Source organism: Martes martes (assembly GCF_963455335.1).
Source record: "Martes martes genome assembly, chromosome: 15".
In the NCBI taxonomy this organism is placed as follows: domain Eukaryota; kingdom Metazoa; phylum Chordata; class Mammalia; order Carnivora; family Mustelidae; genus Martes; species Martes martes.
In genome coordinates, this window is record NC_137903.1 from 55,236,741 (window position 1) to 55,252,720 (window position 15,980).

The 15,980-nt window shown below is 40.5% G+C and overlaps 1 protein-coding gene across 1 annotated transcript in view; it reads left to right on the forward strand.

Annotated features, from left to right (window-relative positions):
* Window positions 1-15,980, forward strand: part of LOC308356155 (kinetochore-associated protein NSL1 homolog) — a gene marked incomplete at its 3' end in the record, with an annotated part of 431,182 nt that overhangs the window by 48,349 nt on the left and 366,853 nt on the right. The gene's annotated exons all lie outside the window — the stretch shown is intronic.

Consider the following 15,980-nt stretch of genomic DNA (forward strand, 5'->3'; position numbering starts at 1 on the left):
AGATGTAAAGTAACAACTGCACAGTCCTGGTCTGAATCACTGACATGAAGCCACTCAGTGGTTTACCAGGTGTGTGCATTATGATCCTGAGCTGTGCACCATCATAGGACAGATGTTATAGGACAGTGGAAAGGGCAATCACTTCCAGCTGGAATGATCAAGAAAGTCTCCATAGAGCGAGCATTTGAGCAACATTTAGAGCATAGGTAGGATTTTGATTGACCAAGGACATTCTTGGAAAAGGGAATGGCAAGAGCCAACTTATTAGAGAACAGAGAGGCATTGACATAGCTGGGTTAGTTAAATCAGAAGTACATCACGTGGGCTTTAAACGCCAGGCTAAGGTGTAGGTCTGTATTTTTTACACTTGATCTTAGCTAAAATGCCGAGAAGCAATAGGACTGTATTTTTTAGAAAACAGAGAGTCACTGAAGGCTTTGGCCCAAGTATGTGTCTAATTGCTATGGCACTATGCCAGATGGAGATTATCCAGAGGCATATTCCTTATTTCTCTCTTCAGATGCATCACCAGGGTCACTACACATGTGAGAACAAAAACAAGAACAAAAAACAGAAATAAGAGGAAAAAAAAGTTTGAATAATTTGTAAGGAAAGTCTTGGGGAGCCTGGGTGGCTCAGTCGGTTAAGCATCTGCTTTGGGCTCGGGTCATGATCTCAGGGTCCTGGGATCAAGCCCCAAGGTGGGCTCCCTGCTCAATGGGGAGTCTGCTTCTCCTTAAAGAGTGCCTGGATGGCTCGGTTGGTTAACTGTCTGCCTTTGGCTCAGGTCCTGGGATCTTAGGGCCTTAGGGTCCTGGGATCGAGCCCCTGCATCAGGCTCCCTGCTCAGTGGGGAGTCCACTTCTCCCTCTTCCTCTGCCCCTTCCCCTGGCTTGTGCTCTCTCTCTCTCTCAAATAAATAAAATCTTTAAAAAAATAAAGTAAAGTCTCAACAACATGTTTTAAAAGCTGCAATTAGAGAGGACGGAAAGTAATCTGACCTTCGATTTTACTAGAACTCAGGGAAATGCAAGTCGAGACCACAAAATAACATTTTCCACCTACTAAACAGGCAAAATTTAAGACATCTGACAACGTTTAATAGAACAATTAGACAAAAATCAACAACACCATCGGCCAACACAAATCAAATAGATATTTGTGGAACACCCCAGCTCAAAACAGCAGAAACACTTCATTGCTAGTGCTCATGAAACCTATAGCAAGATGGGCCATGAAACCAACTTCAACAAATTAAAAATGAAGTAGAATCATACAGAATGCATTTTTGACCACATGGAATCAAGCAAAACTCAATAACAGATTCCTATAACAAATTCCTATACACAAATGTTTATAGCAGCTTTACTCATAATAGCTAAGAACTGGAAACAACTGGACACAAAATGTCCTCAAATAGTTGGACTAAACACTCTTCTAAACAACCAATGGGTCAAACAGGACATTTCAAGGGAAGTTAAAAAAGATACCTGAAACAAATGAAAATGAAAATAGAATATATTAAAATTTGCAGGACACAGCTAATGCAGTGCTCTGAGGGAAATCTATAGCATGAAATCTCTCAAGCTTTCACATTATGAGCCTAGAAAAAAAGAGAAAGATAAGCCAAAAGCAAGCAGAAAGAAGGAAATAATAAAAATCTATGAAACGAAAAACAGAAAATAATAGAGAAAACCACTGAAACAAAGAGCAGGTTTTTTGAAGATCAACAAAATTGAGTAACATCTAGCAAGACTGACAGAGGAAAAAAGAGAGAAGACACAGATGACCAATATCAGGAATGAAACAGCAAGTATCACTAAAGATCCTCCAGACATCAAAAGAATAATAAAGGAATACCATGAGCAATTATACACACAGAGACTTGACAACTGAGATGAAATGGACCAATTCCTGGAAAAACATGAACTCACCCAATATAAAACAGACAGTTTTAAAGGCCTTATAACTCCTAAAGGAATTAACTGTACTTTTAAAGCCCTCCACAAAGAAATCTCCAGATCCTAATGGTTTCACTGGAGAATTCTAAACATTTAAAGTAGAATTAATACAAGTTTTATACAATCTCTTCCAGAAAATAGAAGAGGGGACATTTCCCATTTCATTTGTGAAACTGGTATTATCCTGATACCAAAATCAGACAAAGTCAGTACTTCATGAATATAGAAAAAATAACAAATTATTAGCAAATAGGGTTTATCAATATATAAAAAGAATTATACACACCATGACCAAATAGAGTTGATTCCAATGATACAAGTCAGTTCCAATATTTGAAAATCCATCAATATAATCCACTTCACAGACTAAAAGTGAAAAATCACACAGATCAATTGATGTGGAAAAACTATTTGACAACATTCAATAATGATTCGTGATAAAAACTCCCAGACAAATAGGAATAAAGGGGAACTTCCTCAATTTGATAAAGAGCATCTAACAAAAAAAAAAAAACACAAAAAACCAAAATGAAACAACCCCCTCCCCCAAAACCCACTACAGCTAACATTATACTAATGGTGAAAGACTGAATGCATTCCCCTATAAGATCTGGAACAAGGTAATAAAGTTTGCTCTTATTCAACACAGTGCTGAATATTCTAGTCAGTGCAGTAGGCAAGAAAATAAAATAAAAAGTATACAGATCATAAAGGAAGAAATGAAACGGTCCATATTTTCAGATGACATGTTTGTTTACATAGAAAATCCCAAGGAATCTACAAAAAATTCCTAAAACTAATAGGTGAGTTCAACAAGTTCACAGGACACAAGATGAACCTACAAAAATCAAATGAACACATGGACATCAAATTTTAAATTACAGTACCATTTATAACAACTAAAAAAAAAGAGAAATATTGAGGTGTTAATCTAACAAAACACATATAGGACTTCTATGCGAAAAGCTACAAACTGCTAATGAAAGATGTAAAAGATCTAAATAAATGGAGAGACATACTATGCTCATGGATTGGAAAACTCAACCTAGTAATGACGCCAATTTTCTCCAAAAGCTTAACGCAATTACTATAAAAATCCCAGATTTTTGTAGAGATACACAATAGTATCCTAAAATTTGTATGAAAAGACAAAGAAACTAGAATAGCTGAAACAATCTTGAAAAAGAGGAAGAAACTAGCAAGAATCAGTCTATCACATTTTAAGACATTTTATAGGTATAGTGATCAAAACCATGTGGTGTTGGCAGAGAGACACATATATAAACAGAACAGAATAAAGAATCAGAAGTAGACCCACACAAGTACGCTCATTTGATTTTTGACAGTAATGCAAAACTGAGCACAAATATGCTCAGTTGATTTTTTCAAAAAAGATTTTATTTATTTATTTGACAGAGAGACACACAGCCAGAGAAGGAACAGAAGCAGGGGGAGTGGGAGAGGAAAGGATCCCAGGAACCTGGGATCCTGGGGAGTTTGATTGCAGGACCCTGGGATCATGACCTGAGCCAAAGGCAGATTCTCAAAGACTGAGCCACCCAGGTGCTCCTGCTCAGTTGATTTTTGACAATAATGCAAAAGCAATTCGGTAGAGAAAAGACAATCTTTTCAGTAAATGGAGCAGTTAGATATCCATACACTAAAAAAAAAAAAAAAAAAAAAAAAAAAGACCCTAAGACTCTCATACCTTATAGAGACATTAACAGGGATCACATGCTTAGATATAAAATGCAATGCAAAAACTATGAAACATTTAGAAAAAGAATAAGAGAAAATCTTTAGGATCTAGGGCTAGCCAAAGAGTTCTTAGACTTAGACTTACTAAAAAACATGGTCAGTAATAGAAAAATTGGTAAGCTAGACTTCAGCAAAATTTAAAATTTTATTCTGCAAAAGACTCCGTTCAAAGGATGAAAAGACAAATTACGAAGGAGGGGGAAGTATCTGCAAACCATACATCTGACTAGGGACTAGTGTCTAGAATATATAAAAATCACAACTTGGGATGCCTGGGTGGCTCAGTTGGTTAAGCCGCTGCCTTCAGCTCAGGTCATGATCCCAGGGTCCTGGGATTGAGTCCCAAATCCGGCTCATCGCTCGGCAGGGAGCCTGCTTCTCTTGCTGCCTCTGCCTGCCACTCTGCCTGCTTGTGTGTACTCTCTCTCTTTCTCTGACAAACAAATAAATAAAATCTTTTAAAAAAATCATAACTTAACAGCAAAACAGCAAACAACAATCCAATTATAAAATAGACAAAAGACATTTTACCTGAAGAGCATATACAGATGGCAAACACATGAAAAAATATTCAACATCATTCACCATTAGGGAAATGCATATTTAAGCCACAATGAACTATTATTCCTCACCTACCAAAATGGCTAAAATAAAAAATAGTAACAACATGAAATGCTGGAGAGCATGCTGATATCATTCATACATTGCTGGTGGGAATTTAAAAGGATTCAGCCTCTCTGGAAAGCACTTTGACAGATTCCTGAAAACCTAAACATTCAACTACTCTATAACCCAGCAATCGCATGCTTCGCCATTTTCCCAGAGAAATGAAGGCTAAGTTCACACAAATTCCTATACACAAATGTTTATAGCAGCTTTATTCATAATAGCTAAGAACTGGAAACAACTTAGATGCCCTTCAGTGGGCGAATGGGTAAATGATCTGTGGTACATCCATTCCACAGAATACTACTCACCAATAACAACAACAAAAATGAACTATCGATACAGGCAACAACTTGAATGAATCTCCAGAAAACTATGCTGAGTAAAGAAAAGTCAATCTCAAAAGATTATATAGCGTATAATATATATTGTACATATTGTACATTTATACAACAGTCTCGAAACGACAAAATTATAGAAATGCAGAACAGATCGGCGGTTGCCAGGGATCAAGGATGGGGATCAGGGATCAAGGTGGACCAAGTAGGAGACAGCAGTGGTTGTGACTATAGCCGGTGTTGCCAACACTCATGATCTTCGTGGTGATGGAAATGTTCTATATCTTGACTATAGCAATGTTAGTGTCTGTTGTGATACTGTACATTAGTTGTTTTTTTTTTAAAAGATTTTATTTATTTATTTGACAGACAGATCACAAGTAGGCAGAGAGGCAGGCAGAGAGAGAAGGGAGGAAGCAGGCTCCCTGCTAAGCAGAGAGCCTGATGCAATGCGGGGCTCCATCCCAGGACGCTGGGATGCCTGAGCCAAAGGCAGAGGCTTTAACCCACTGAGCCACCCAGGCACCCCTGTACCTTAGTTTTGTAAGATTTTACCACTGGGGGAAACATGAGATCTCATGGCAAGCAAATCTAAAATATCTCCAAATAAAAAATTTAAGTAAAAATACCCAACAAAATAATAAATACAAAATTTGGGATAGTGAAGGATGAAAGGGGATGGAATAGGAAGGAGCATAAAAGCAAATGAGAGGTGGTCAGTGTACTGATTCTTGGATTAGGTGGTGGATTTTTTTTTTTTTAAGATTTTATTCATTTGTTTGAGAGAGCATGCATGTGTGCATGCATGAGTAGGGGAGAGGAGCAGAGGGACAGGGATAAGCTGACTCCCCACTGAGTGTTGAGCCCCACACAGGGCTCAATCCCAGGACTCTGAGATCGTTACCAAGCCCAAGTCAGATGCTTAATTGACTTAGCCACCCAAGCACCCCTCAGTGGTAGATTTAGAGACACTTGTTATGTTATGAATACATTTTTTTAAAGATTTTATTTATTTGAGAGAGAATGAATGAGAGAGAGCATGAGAGAGGAGAAGATCAGAGGGAGAAGCAGACTCCCCAAGCTGCTGGGAGCCCGATGCGGGACTCGATCCTGGAAGTCCAGGATCACGACCTGAGCCGAAGGCAGTCGCTCAACCAACTGAGCCACCCAGGCACCCATGAATACATTTTAAAAAGCAATAAATAATTAAAAGAAATCCATTGATGAACCAATGATGACAGAGTAGAAGAAACCAAGAATAAAGGTTAATCCAATTTTCTGTATCTGATGTCTAGAAGGGAACTAGCCCAGCTACTTTTGAGAAGCAGGCTTTGGGCTGCTTTCTTACAGAAAACTAAGGCTCTTTCAGCTGTAGACAGCCAAGAAGCATGGGTGACTGTTAAGAAAGAAAAGAGATTTCTTGAGACAACCCCAGTCACTCATCTTGAATGTCTGGGGGACTATCAAAGGGACTATCTCCTTCTAGTGAATTCTACTGCATTGTCAGTGGAAGTCATTCATAGTTATTCATTCAGCAGATGTCTGACTAGTGCTCTGAACCTTGCTCTTTGTTAGATACAAGTTAGACCTGCCCCCAAGGAAATTAAAATTAATTGTAGATAGTGGTAGGTTGTACAGGAAATGAGTGAAATTATCTTAAAAAGCAAGCCACAAATGTCTTACTCATTGTTTTAAAGAGAATAATGAGTAACCTCTTGGCTATTATAATTCTCATGGTATGCTATAACTTAGAACTGCCCTAGATACTAGCACTATTTAACTAGTGAAAACACTTTTACTAGATGTCTTTCCATAGGAAACAAAATTGGAGGGGAAAAAAAAGAAAAAGCAATCACTTAATTTTTTGTGATGTATGCTACCATGGTTCTTATGTAAGTCATTAAGCACATTCATATCGGCTTGGATGGTATGTGGTGGACCTTCTCTGGAGGCAACTCTTCTAATCCAAATGCTGCTTGTCCCAACGTGGGTTTTCATCATATACTAAACAATTAAACCTTCAGTGAGTAAGTGTTCTAGTTGAGTTTGAATACCAACTTGGCCACTTTTCCGGATAACCTGGGCAAGTGTCTTAAACTCTCTGTGCCTCAATGCTTTCATTTCTAGTGCTGGTTATTCCTACATCCAGGCACTGGGCTTGGAAGTGGGGATAGAGTGATGAATAAGACATTGCCTTTGCCCTCCTGGGTTTTCTAATCTAGTAGGGGAAGAAAGATGTACAAATGAGGAATGGGACATTAATATACATAAAAGCTGGAAAGACACACACCCAACTAATGACAGGCATTGGCGGTGGTGATCACTCAATTTATCCATAGTGGTTGAGTCTCCCCTTTTTACAGTAAGAGTGTATTCATGTATTTGTTATGTAAATTTAAAAAACTTTGAACTTCATTAAGAATAGAGTAAAAAGATATGTAGCTAATTCTGATTGTCAAGGAAAGTCTTTATGGAGGGACAGATGCTTAAGTTATACCATGAAAGAGGAGTAGATGCTCATCATACCAACTGAGTTAGGGGTGGGAAGGGGATATGTTTGGAAAAAAGAAGATGGAAGCAGAAAGACAAAAGACACAGAGAGTGGAGAATACTCGGCTGGTCTGAAGGATCCCAAGCAGTCCTATTACATGAGCATAACGGATGCTGTGGCTCAAGAAGCAAGAGAAGGCTGGAGGGGTGGAGGGAGCCACGGAAGCCGAGAAGGGTCGTGCTTCATCCTGGTGACAAAGGACACCTGATGACAGGGAGAGATTTTAAATACAAGAGTCATGTGCCAAATGTGCATTTTTAGATGGGCTGGAGGCTCGTGAAAGCAGGAGAAGGAAGGTCTATGACGGGGCTGTTCTACAGTCTGGGTGAAAGAGGATGATGGGGGAGGGAGAAATGAAAGGTGGGAGGAATTCCAGAGAAGTTTGGAGATAGAAGCAGAGTTGGTTTTACTCTGAAGCCAGTGAAGTGTGAGGACATCGTGTTGATCTTTCCAAGGCCCGGGACCTCATAGCACTATGTTTACTCAGTTTTGTATTTTCATAACATTAGCAGAAGAAAGATATTTTAACTGTAGTTAATTAAGACTGTGGGTTTTTTGTTTTTGTTTTTTTTTCACTTCAACTTTCTCTTTGGCATATTTCCTTTCCTGTCAGGTGACACCAGGGTGACTGTGTACATTTTTGAGAGACAGTGAAGGGCAGTTGTGTTGGTATACATCTAGTTTGGGAGACTGGTGTAGGGAATGGCTTCCAGGATACTTTTAACACCCACCGTGCCAACTCACCTGCCATGCAAAGGGGCAAGGCAGAGGTTATTGTGATATGAACGTGTCTTATGGTGTTGGCACCGGAAGTCAGCAGGAAGTGAAGGTTTGAAATATACTCATTCAAAGCTAGTTGGTGGCCAAGTCTTCCAATTATTGGCTATGTAACAATGGAAGATTTGGTGCTCATGGATGTCTACTCAAAAAGGAAGTCCTGGGTGCCTGGGTGGCTCAGTGGGTTAAGCATCTGCCTTCGGCTCAGGTCATGATCTCAGGGTCCTGGGATCGAGCCCCGCATCAGGCTCTCTGCTCGGCAGGGAGCCTGCTTCCCCTCCTCTCTGCCTGCCTCTCTGCCTACTTGTGATCTCTGTCTGTCAAATAAATAAATAAAATCTTAAAAAAAAAAAAAAAAAGGAAGTCCTCAGGGCACCAGGGTGGCTCAGTCCATTAAACGTCTGCCTTCCGCTGGGTCATGATCTCAAGGTCCTGGGTTTGAGCCCCACCTCAGTCTCTCTGCTCAACAGGAGTCTGCTTCTCCCTCTCCTTCTGCCCTTGCTCATGCTCTCTCTCTCTTACACTCTCTCTCTTTCTCAAATAAATAAATAAAATCTTGAGAAAAAAAAAAAAAGGAAACCCTCAGAGTTCAGGACATAACTGATGAGGCATGTGACACAATTATGTATACATAAACTTTTTTTTAGAGGGAGGAAGGGCAGAGGGAGAGAGAGAGACTCTTAAGCAGTGAAGCCCAACATGGGCTTGATCTCACAACCCTGAGTTGAAATCGAGAGTCAGACCTTTTTCAGTGCCAATTCTATGCCTAGGAGTAAGAGGGTAATAGCCTAACACAGTGTGACTAAAACACATTCTCCAAATATCTTCCCACTGGTAGAGTTAGGGAGCCTACCATCCACTCTTTGATATTTGTCCTTTGTGTGAATGCATCATCCATACTTTTTCCTTCTGAAATGCAAATACTTTCAGTACGGGTAGCAAGAACACCCTTGCTGTCTTTGTCTTTCCTCTCTGAGAAATGAGGGAGAGAAAAGCCCTAGGGGTGCGAAGTTTGTATGGAGGAAATGTCCTGATGTGTTTCCGACTGGGCTGCAGAGTCCAGAGCTTTGCCTTGGGCTGCAAGCCTCCTGGGGAACCCCAGGCCGCAGAGACAGCTTCAGGGAGTCCATGTGTCTAGAAGGGGCTATGGAAGGGAAGTCGCTAAAAACAAACTTTGACGTGTTCTTTGGGGCAGGTCCTCATCTTCTATTTTTCTGTTCCTGTTTTTCTTTTTCTTCTTTACCAGGAGTCCAACAAGTGACTTGAGAATCAAGTTCAATCCTTTTGACGCTGAACGGTAGTTCACCTAAAAATGTTCCCTAATTAGCTAGTAGGATTTTCACACCCTGCTGGCAGGGCTATTAATTGCAAGGTCGTTTTGCAATATTGGTCGAATACCTTGAAAGTAGATAGCAATTCTATTCCTAGGAATTAAATATAAGGCCATACTCAGAGAGGTGCGAAGCTATGTGAGTACAGTGATTGCTATGGACTGTATTATGTCCCTCCCCAATGCATGTGTTGCAACCCAAGTCCCAAAAGTGAATGTAGCTGGAGATTGGGTCTTTAAGAGGGTAGTGAAGGTTAAATGAGGTCATAAGGGTGGAGCCCCCATCTAAGACGACCATGGCCTTACACAAAGAGAAAGACAGAGACATCGCTCTTTCTCTCCCCTGACTATGGGAAGACACAGTGAGAAAACAGCCATCTACAAGCCAGAAAGAGAGTCTTCACCGGAAACTCAACTGATCAGCAACTGTCCTTGGACTTTCCATCCTCTAGAACTGTGAGAAATAAATTTCTGTTGTTTTAATCACCCAGTCTATGCTCTTTCGTTATGGCAGCCCTGGCTGACTTAAGACAATGACATTTATAACAATGTTGTTTACATATAAGCAAAAACTGAAAACAACACAGTAAAGTAATAGATAATAGATCAGCTATGGTATATGTCTACAATGGGGTGTTATGCCTGTTTAAAATGATGATGTAGATGGATATTTATTGTTCACGGAGAGAGGTTTATTATGTAGCAGGGTGGAGTACGGTTTCATGCATGTAAACACATAGTGTGTGTACACTTACATTAAAAAATTTGAGAAAGTAATATATGTGTATTAGTGTTCTCCAGAGAAACAGAACTAATAGCATATAGAGAGAGATATACAAAAGGGGATTTATTATAGGAATTGGTTCTGATTGTTATGGAGTATTAGAAGGCCCACAAGCTGCCATCTTTAAGTTGGAGAACCAGGAAAGCTGGCTGTGTAATTTAGTCAGAGTCCAAAGGCCTGAGAACCAGCGGTTGGGGGTGGTGTGACGAGCTGCTGGTATAAGTAGTCCCAGAATCGGAAGGACAAAAATTGAAGAGCTCAGGAGCTCTGATGTCCGATGGCAGGATAAGATGGATGAATGTCCCAGCTCAAAAAGAGAGAGAGAATTCACCCTTTTGTTCCATTTGGGCCCTTGATGGATTGGACATTCCCCATATTGGTAAAGCAGGGTCTTCTTCACTCGGTCGACTGAATCAAATGCTAACCTCTTCCAGAAACACCAGCAAATAATGTTTTACCAACTATTTGGGTGTCTCTCTGCCCAGTAAAGTTGACACGTTACATTGGCCATCACAATATGCTAAAATATTAGGAGTAATCTCTGTATGGGTGGGTGCATGGATAATGGGAAGTCTTTCCCCTTTGTATGCTTTTCAGTCAACTCTAGATTTTATCATCATGTATGACCAAGAATCATAAAAATATCAAAGGTTAGAAAGCCAGCTAGCTGACTCTTAAGCTACCTGCTTGCCTTTACTACAACGTCACTGACTGTCACCAACAGGACTGAAATTAGGAAAGGAATTTTCTCATTCTAAAAAACGTACAAGAAATTACAAATTTAAAAAACTGACAAATACCAAAAACAGCAGAAAAATACTATATTTTTAATTACTTCCCTGACATACCTCTATAATACTTTCCTCTTACAATTGTAAGCTGCATACTCTTGTTCTCTTCTTTGTAAGACAATGCTTCTGTAATGTAGTGTTTCTATAACTGGAGTAGGAAGATAATCCAGTCTTGTCATGTGGATGAAAATTTGACTTAAAAAATATTTAGATAACTTCCTTCACAACACATTATTAGTAATGCCACTTTTTAGAACTGCCACACTTGGGAAACCTAAGTTTTTTAATGTGTGAGTTGTAGTATTTCAGGGCATTTCCTTTTGTTTTCCACTGACTCATCCTAAATGTTCTTAGAACTGGTGACACCCGTCAACAATCATTACCGTTGTCCCCGCTGTCGTGGCACATTATCTTTGTCGATGTCAGTGTTTCAACAAGAGAGCAGCAAGAACGGTAAGTACTTTTCCATAGTGTGTATGGTCCACTCTGCTTCATTACTGCATCATCAGACCATCTAAGACCCCGTTCATTGCTTCCATCTGACATTTATCTTTTCTTCTGATGTCTTTGCTTCTAGTATAACCCGAAATTTGTCTTTACAGTTTGCTTTTTCATGTCAGAAAATTTTCCATTGGTTTTAATTGCTTATCTTCACTGCTTTTTTACATGTCATTAATTTTATACATTTTTTCTCTGTTTAATACATAAATAAACTTAGCAAAGATAAAAGATAGTGTCCTTCAAATACGAACCAATCAGGAGTCTGTATTCTCTAACTTCTATTGAAAATATTCCAGAACACATTTCTGAACAGCAATTAAAATATTATCATCAAGCTTTAGAAAATATACGACCTAGCAAAGAAAAAACCACTTAAGGTATACTTATAATCATATAAGCTGTATTGTTGATGTTATTCCTGGCAAGAGAGGATGCTTTTTGACTAGACATACACAAGTACTCAACCCTCTGCTTATAATTTTGCATGTATGATGATCTGGAGAATTTTCAGAGAATTGCTTCTGGGGCTATTGGTTCGGTGCTGTGTGAAAATGTTCATTTCTCAGTACAAAGAACCTCCTCAGGTGAGTTAGCATGGGGTTCAGTAGGGATATTCCTGGCAGCCATACAATTAGCAATAATGTGATTCTAGACAGAAGTGACTACAAACCACATACATATAACCCAATACAGAAGTACAGCTCTGATGAACCTTCCTTGGCAAAGTCCCCCAGATGCCCATAGCCGGTTCAACACCACCAGACATAAAGGGAGTGAGGGGAGTTTGGGGTGAAAAGAAACAGTGGTCTTAAGCATTTATAGTTGAAATAGCCCACTTTTGCAAATCTTATTACAGCCTATCACCATATAGACACATTGCTAGGCCCCCTCTGGATCTTGAGAGGGGCCTACCCAAGTGAAGAACCATTAAGTCTACAGACAATGACTTCCTGGCACATGGGTCTTAGCTCCCATTGCTTTCAGCATCTTCCAAGCCCTCATCCCCGCTCTCCTGGATTATTGCCTGGATTCTTCCTTAACCCTGTGGGACTGTTTTTAACACCTAGATCAAAGGGATCCTATATAACCTTAGATCATGTCACACCTCTGTTCAAAAGTCCAATATTTTCTTATCTCGCTTCGAGTAAAAGCCTGCCCCTTTGCCTTTCTGGCCTCACCTTTGGCCTCACCTCACTTCAGGGTCCTCTAGTTTCTAGAATGGTCAGGCATGTTTCCAAGGGGCTCTTGCATTTGCTGTTCATGGGCCACCTGGGCCACCTGGACCGCCCCCACCCAGTTATTCACATGGCCCCCACTCTGTCACCTCCTTCAGGAGAACTTTGCTTGGTCTCCCTTCACTGTGCCCTATATCTCATCCCTCCTCTATATTTCCCCATAGAACATACCACCATCTCAATGTTACATTTTCCCCCTCTAAATACCATATATGTTTATTGTTTGTTTCCCTTCCCTAGAATTTGACTCCCTGAGCTGTGGATCTTTGCTTTGTCCATTGTCTGACTCACTTCTGGTAAACATGGGGGTCTCTGCCTTCAACTTTCCTTTCTCTAGCCCCACCATGACCTCACAGGACCACCTTCTGAGAAACAGCAGGGGACACAGAGTTACTGGAAAGCCAGTTTCCCTAAAAGAGGGTGAGTAGTGACAGGGTTTTCTAGCATTTCAGCAACTTGTTTTTATGAAGAACTGTCATCTTATGAAGTGAATCACCAGAGGATTTGATCGCTGAGCTATAAATCTCCTTCACCTCCTCCCCCATCCCTCGAGATGTAATCCAGGGTCATTGCGGTAGGAATAGGAAATTGCCAAACCATGTAATTTCTCCCCCCTCCCCTGTTCAAACGAAAAACTACAGATACAAAGGAAAGGCAAAAGAAGAAAAGAAGACACTCAAAATGTCTGTTCTTGTTAATCTTTTCTTCATTTTCACTGTTTTTTTCTCCTTTTGACGTAGAATAAAATGAATCAGAAATCACAGAAAAGCAAGAAAATAGGCTGTTACTAGAGCCTCCACTTGGTCAAAGAGATGTTGGCATTCTGGTGTGAGCAGCGAAAGCAATAGTTAGTGCTTGTAAATATAAGATGTTTGAAGATGTTAACATAATAAAATGTTCTCCAAAAGTTTAAAAAAAAAGGGGAGGGGGAAGGAAAATTACTTATTATCCCACCACCACAGCAGAAACGCTACCACTTTGTTATATGCTCTTCCAATTTTTTCTCATATGCATACATTTTGTCTTTGTGGTAAGAAAAAAAAAAACACAGCATAAAATTTACCATCCTAACCACTTTTAAGCATACAGTACAGTAGGGTTCCACACGCATTTTATACAAGTTATGCTTGTACTTTTTGTAACCTGATTTTTTTCTCACTTTACCTTATATCCAATAAATCTTCCACGTGGCAAATCTGTCTGCATGCTTGTAATTTTAAAGATGCATACTGTTCTATCCCATGACTAAAAATATTTTAGTCAGCCATTTTCCTACAATTGCACATTTATGTTGCTTACAACTTTTTACTCTTAAAAATATTATTAAGAGATTTCATTGCATATAATAGTTTTCTCTCTAGTATTTACAGTGATCTTCCTATGATGATTTTCTAGAACTTTCCTAAGGAAAATGAAGTCAAAAGCGATGATTATTGCATGGTTCTTAAAAGTGGCAATAAATTTGCCTTCCAGTAAGTTTGTACCAATTTTCAACAATGCCAATGAAAGCAGCAATTTCACACTCTCACCAATAATCGATACTTTTTATTTTGCTAATTTAATATTTTTAAATGTTTCTCATGCTAATATACATATCTTTCTATAGATATTTTTCTTGATTATGTTCTCTGTTGGGAAATGCCAATTCATGTCCTTTGTGCAGTTTACTTTCGAGAGGCTGTCTCAATATTGTTCTTATTCCTTTTGATAGGTTTTAAAAATGTAGAAATTTGAACTCTTTATCATAGCTATTGCGAATATTTTTTCTCCCTGTCTTTGTCATTTCTGGACATGCTCACATCTAAAGCACTTTAGCATTCTTGTACAGTTCAGATCTTTCTGATGTGGTATCTCCTGTCACATGTGGTCTTAGAAAATTCTCTCCAGGATTCTTAATCCCAGGGCCTTAGTAAATAATTTAATTCTGTTTTATCTCCCTGGTCTTACTTTCTGTATCTAATTATTTAATCCATTCATTTTGATGTGTAATAGGTCAAATTGACCTGTTCCTTAAATGCTCACTAGTTAACCCAGAGTCCTCCTTTAAATATATTTGAGGAGACACAAGGCCTATGCCTATACGAAGAGTTCTCGTGTGCTGGGACATGGATCAACGCTCTGTGGGGAGCGAGGTAGAAGGTACAGCCCCAGAGGACTTCGGGTGTGGTGTGGCTCCGTGGGAACAGGAGATTGGCAATACCCAGAACGTAGGATGGGACAGCACCTAAATGTCCGCTGTGCTTACACCTTACCCTTTCCTTCCTAAGCAGCACTGGAGAACGAAAGCACTTCTGAAAATTCAAGACCACTTGACCCAGAGGTTTTCCTATCTTGCTAGAGTCCTTATGTTTCCAGGAATTGAAGGCTCTCAGCCAATGTACTACAATGAATTTACTGCGTGTGTGTGTGTGTGTGTGTGTGTGTGTGTGTAGCGCTGTACTAGGAAGACTGTGTACCTGTGTGGTTTGCAAAAGTAATAGCTCCGGGGCAACCGTGAGTGATGTAGCATGGGAAAAGGATAAACAGGAGATGAGAAAATAAATCGAGGCGGATAACTTAGCGTAGAGATGGCTCCTGTGTAGCCCTGATGGTATAAGGGTAAGGCACTGTCCCTGAAAAGGGCTGCTCCCACCCTCAGTCCTCCCAGCCGCCTTGCACCTCAGCCTTCTGTTGGGTCGCTGGAATCCACTGATCCCGGAGACAAGATCCTCTGCTTATTTCCTGGCTCCAGGCCAGGCAACCAAGTTCACTCAAGCTGCATCTCAAAGCTGTTGCCAGGATATTCAATCCTGGCAGAGAGCCACGTGCGCTGGCCTGAGAGCGCCAAGCGCCCGCCCCCATCCCCTGCTGCTGCCCACGAGCCTCAACACTTAAGCGACCACAGTCGGAAGGCACGTCCGACCTCCTGGCGCTGGTTCCCACCCGCCCATGTAGGTTCGCGGTTATCTTTCTTTCCCGGGGCTCGAAGTAAGCAGACCACAAACCCCAAACCGCTCTTTTTTCTCTTCGGTGGGCCCAAGTACGATACTGCTTGACTTTGTATCTTTTCACTGGCAGGCAGGTGGAGGGGAAAGCGCCGATACCTCTACCCTGTCCCCAGCTTGGCATTAAGGCTCGCATTTTAACTTGTGAGCAGAGCACCTGGCGCTTTAACCTAAAGGAAAAAGCATCTGAGGTTCAGACCAGGTCGAGAGTGACTTCCACCGTGGTAGATTCGCTCTCAGGACAACCTCCTCCTCCCCACCCCATACGGAGGGAATTCACCCTCGGGGCCGCCCCGTCTCGCTC